This window comes from Microtus oregoni, unplaced genomic scaffold (genome assembly GCF_018167655.1).
Source record: "Microtus oregoni isolate MIOR12 unplaced genomic scaffold, Mior012 000067F_001, whole genome shotgun sequence".
Classification (NCBI taxonomy): Eukaryota; Metazoa; Chordata; class Mammalia; order Rodentia; family Cricetidae; genus Microtus; species Microtus oregoni.
Genome location: NW_024543954.1, coordinates 662,697 through 668,344, shown reverse-complemented (window position 1 = coordinate 668,344; position 5,648 = coordinate 662,697).

Here is a 5,648-nt window from a genome sequence, read left to right as displayed (position 1 = left end):
TCACAATTAAACATTTAGCAGGAGACCAAAACCAAGGAGTGATGTAACAGAAAGCAGAGAGAGCTAGATTGGATCTATAATGGGTCTGTAAAGACTAGTCAGAAAGGCAACAGCAGCCACAGTGTTCTTAGAGAAAAGCTGACAGATACCATCCCTCTTCAGCCACACCTCTGGAGGTATTACCTGACAGCCACATTCTCAGTCAGTCCCAAGAGCTGTCTCAGAAATAAAAAAATGCCTGGTGGTGGTGGCACACACCTTCAAGTCCAGCACTCAGGAGGCAGAGGCAGGCAGATTTCTGTGCCTTTAAGACCAACTGAAAAAAAACAACAAAAAAAGAAATGAAAAAGCATTTTTCAGCCTGTGTCTCTCAGTACAGTATCACAAAGTTATTCTGATAGAGGGGGAAAAAACCCCTCATGATCTCAAGCTGGAGAGATGGTTCGGCAGTTAAGAGCACTAGCTGCTCTTCCAGAGGAGTTAGATAGTAGGATTTCCAGCATCCACACGGTGGTTCACAACTGTCTACAGCTGTAGTTCCACAAGATCCAGTGCCTTCTGCTGTGCGGACATACATGCAGAAAAGACACTCCTACATCCAGAAAAAAATCCCTGAAAACTTCTGATCATGCCCTGCAATGGGGCTCAACCTAGCACTCAAGAGGCAGAGGTAGGCAGGTCTCTGTGAGTTCGAGGCCAGCCTGGTCTACAAGAGCTAGTTCCAGGACAGGCTCCAAAAGCTTCAGAGAAACCCTGTCTTGAAAAACCAACCAATAAACCAAACAACAGCAACAACAGCTTAACAAAAGATAATAAATTTAATATATTTGTGAAAATGAAGCAGTTCTTTAAATATGATTTTTAAAATTTATATGTATAAGTGCTTTGCCTGCGTGTATGTCTGTGTACCATATACATACCTGGTGCTTGTGGTAGTCAGAATGTTAGATTCCTCTGGAAGTGGATTTACAGATGGTTGTGAACCAACATATCCACGCTGGGAATTGAACCCAGGTCTTCTGCTAGAGCAACACATGCTTTTAATTAATCAATTATTCATTCATCTATTAATTCATTGGTTTATTTGAGAGGTTTCTCTACCAACATAGCTCTGGTTGTCCTGGAACTCACTATGTAGACCAGGCTGGCTTCAAATTCACAGACATCTGAGTACTGGTATTAAAGGCATGCACCACCTGGCAAGACAGTCCTTTTTGTTTGATTTTGAGATAGGGTTTGTTTGTGTAGCCCTGGGTGTCCTGGAACTAGCTCTTGTAGACCAGGCTGGCCTCGAACTCACAGAGATCCACCTGCCTCTGCCTCCCGAGTGCTGGGATTAAAGGCGTGCGCCACCACCGCCCGGCTCTTTTGATTTTTTGAGACAAGTTCTCACTATGTAGTTCCAGCTGTCCTGGAACCCACTATGTAGATCAAGCTGGCCTCAAACTCACAGAGATCTGTCTGTTTCTGTCTATGCACCACCACACCTGGTTTATAGTTTCTTTTTTTATTAAACAAAACGAGAGTTTTGTGCAGACAAATGCTGCACATGATTAACATGTTAAATAGTTAACAAATAGTACAGCTCTTTGAATTGAAGTTTAAAAAAGACCATAAAATCAAATTTTGTGTAATGGGATTAAAGGTGTATGCCAGCACACCCAGCTATGTTATGTACTTTTGAGACAGGGTCTCACTGTGTAGTCCTGACTGGTTTGTAATTTGCTATATAGCCAAGCTGGTCTTGAACTTGTAGAGATACTCCCCTCCCCCACCCAATGTGAGTACATTCTGAGTGCTGGGGCTATAGTTGTGTGTCATCATATCCAAATCATTTCAAATTTTGAAAATAGGAGTAGCAGCAATAATAGATAAAAATACCTCCACTCCTTTTTTTTTTCTTTTTCTCTTTCTTTTTCCTTTTGAGATAGAGTCTCACTGCGTAAAAATGGTGGGCTTCCAACTCACAGATACCTGTCTTTGCCTCCTGAATGGTGGGATAAAGGCCAGTGACACCACTCCTGGCTATTTCCTTTCTTTTTAAACAAGATCTTTCTATAGATCCTTAGCTTCAAACTCATGCTCTTCCTGCTTCAGTTTCCTCAGTGCCACAGTACATCTGATACTCAATGCCTTTTGACCAGTGTATGGGTTTGGGTTTGACAGGACTACAGTGATCTTGAATTATAACCATGCCTACCCTAGAGTATCCCTGTTGGGTTTGTTTCTCCTGCATAGTACAGCATTCCACTGTAGCATAAATAGACAAAACCTTTAGAGTATCCATAGTCAAGTCATGGAATTTGACTAGGCTCAAGTACCAGAAAAATTCCTGATTCTGACAAACCATATATATTTTGACTTGGATAGTCACTCTCTTTTGTAACATATGTACACACGTGATCCAAATTGTGGGCTTTCAATTTGTCTCGCTGCCACCCACTTACGTCACTAAGTCTTCCAATAAGGTATACTCTGAAGTATCTGATTCTGGAAAAATCAAGAAGCAAAGGCATTCCATGGTCTTTGTTAGAACTGCTGGACATTCACATGGAAATAACAAAAAAAAGAATGTAGGCAAAGGCTGTTGTGCTTTGAGCATGTGTGTCTGTATCTTCAAAATTTTGTGTTGAATCCTGACTGCCAAGGTGATGGTGGTAAAGAGGAGAGCCTGGGGGAGGCTATGATACCAGGTAGGTCTGCCCTCGTGGATGAGGTCAGTGCCTCAGAGCTGTAAATTACCCAGTAAGGTATCCTGTCACAGCAGTTGGGATAGGAGGACATGGAGCCCACATCCTTTATGAACACTACCTCTAATGAATCAACTCAATAAAACAGTGGGGTCTGTGAGAAACAGAGTGGCAAGCTGTTTCTCATGGAGTGAAGAAAGGACCACCCCATTACTAAGGTGTTAGGAAGGGTATTAGGGTTCTGTCATTGTGAGTTTAGGTCCCTGAGAGAAAGAGGCTGAGTGGTGGACTACTATCAGCGTCCCAGGCTTTGTATTTGTTAGGGTTTTCCTTTTTTTTTTTCTTTTTTTCCTTTTCGAGACAGGATTTTTATTTAGCTATCCTGGAACTCTCTGTAGACCAGGCTGGCCTTGAACTCACAGAGATCTGCCTGCTTCGACCTTCCAAGTGCTAGGATTAAAGGTGTGTGCCACCATCACCAGACTTTGTTAGGGTTTTCTTACTGCAAGAATGAAGTAACTCTAAACAAAAATGGATTTATCTAACATAGTGATGTGGGAGTGTCATATATCAATCTGTTGATTTCATTGGTTAAGCAATAAAGAAACTGCTTGGCCCTCATAGGTTAAAACATAGGTGGGAGGAGTAAACAGAACAGAAGGCTGGGAGAAAGAAGCTGAGTCAGGGAGTTGCCATGATTCTCCCACTCCAGGCAGACACAGGTTAAGATCATTCCTGGTAAGCCAGCTCTTGGGCTACATAGATTATTAGAAATGGGCTAGTCCAGGTGCGAGAGTTAGCCGAGAAAAGGCTAGATATAATGGGCCAAGCGGTGTTTAAAAGAATACAGTTTCCGTGTAATTATTTCGGGGCATAAGCTAAGCTAGCCATGTGGGCGGCCGGGTGCCAGGGACGCAGCCCCGCCGCTCCTATTTCAACAACATAGTGCTGGACAGATCACCAAATTGATTAATATCTGGCCATATAAGACTTAGGGATAACCAGTTTTAAGTGCAACCCAGACCAAAAATGGGCCCTGAGGATGGTCCAGACTTGAATAAAATCTGCTGGGTAATTAGAGTAGGAAGATCTGGCAAACCTCCTAAGGGATGTGGTGGGAATCTGTCTATGTTATTAAGTATGCTGTACAAAGCCACTGGGAAGCCTCAAGAGAAAGGTCCTGGTACTCACACCTTGAGGTTTGGAGCAAGGTCATATTTACTATGGCTGATTAGGCATTCTAAAGGAAGTTTCTCACGTGCACAGGAACTTGGAACATCCAGTGCCTACAGCTTAGTATTATCAGGCCTACCAAGTTCGAGATACTCACACATTTAGGCCCAGGCCCAGCTGGGGTCAAGAGGCCTCAGCCAGGTAATCTAGTTCCTATACCACCTGCTTCTATGTCCTGCCACTTCTCCCTCAGCTCATACACGTGGACAGGCAGGGCTCCTCAATGTCTCAATTGCAATCTACTTCCTTCATGTGTTAGATGTCAGGATTAGGTAAAGCATACTGCTGCTCTGAAGGACACCAGGGAGGGAAAACCTCCATGGAAGGGACGGACACCCTTGGCTGTCTCCTTTGTAGTGCAAGAAATGGTTATACTTTTAATGCCAGCATTTGGGAGGCAGAGGAAGGTGGATTTCTGGTGCCAGTTGTAGAGTGAGTTCCAGGGTGACACAGAAAAACCCTACCTCGAAAACCAAAATAAATAAATAGATAAATAAATAAATAAATAAATAAATAAATAAAAGAAAAAAGAAAAAGAAAGAAAGGCCCATGCTAAAAGGTCTGTGGGCTCCTAGGCTGGAGGAAATGGATTGGATAACTGGTCAGGACCCTGGTGGAGTACAACTGGAAGTTAGAAGATTTAGAGAAGATATTCCTAAGGGGCTGCTTTCTGGACCCATGCCCTAGGCATCAGGAAGTTTAAAAAAGGCACAAGGGCCAGGCGGTGGTGCTACATGCCTTTAATCCAAGCATTCAGGAGGCAGGTCTGTGAGTTCCAGGTCAGCCTGGTCTTCAGAGTGAGTTACAATGGTCTTCTCCTGTAAGGCTGCGTAGCAGCCCTAGTCTCAATCAAGTTCTGCTTTTGGGAGGAACACTTGATAAGCACTAACACCTCTTTTCTAGATTTCAGGCTACTCCTATATTTGTCTTGTGAACCACAGTAGGGAGGAAAGGAAAAGTCTTGGAACAGCCTTCCCCAATGCTGTTAATTAAACATCCCTATGCTGCTACGAATTCCCGCACTCGCCTGAGCCAGTAGTAAAAGCATGGGGCAGTTTTATCAACGAATCTTCTGCAGGCAGGGGCTAGAGGCTAGGTAGTCCCCGGGTACCTAGCGTTCAATCTGTCCTTGTTTTATAGGCAAAGGCCCTCTTCTCTCCTGTCTTATCTAAGAAGAGAAGCAGGCTGTGGGAAGGAAGAGGAAATACAGAAGGAGAGAATAAAAGAGGAGAGTAAGGAATGAGGGCTGGAAATGAGAAACAGGTAGGCAGTAGGCTTCTCTGTCGTTCTCCTTTCCCCACCTACAGCATTCCACGCTTTTCTCTAAACAAAGGTATCCATTTCAAAGATAGCAAGCGAATGGCTCAATTAAAACAGGGAACCAGCCATTAAAGAGAGACAGAGGGAACAGTGGGGACAGTGGGACTGACACGTCCAGAACCTGGGGAAGAGGTAAAATAGCCTCTCCTTACTCCTAACTCTCTCCAGGAGTCCAGGGAGGCTTCTTCAAGCCGGACCCTCTTTCTCAGGGCTGAACCTATCAGACAGGTCCGCTAAACACCTGGCCATCGGATACAGGCATCATCGGGTGCCAGGGGCACCAGGGCCCTTTGCCACCTAGGCCCCGCCCCCAGCTTCCCGCGCCGACTCTCGCGGCTCCCCGCCGCTCCCGCCCGCACCCAGCCCCTCGTCTTCTACCGCGCGCGTGCGCCTCATCCCCGCACA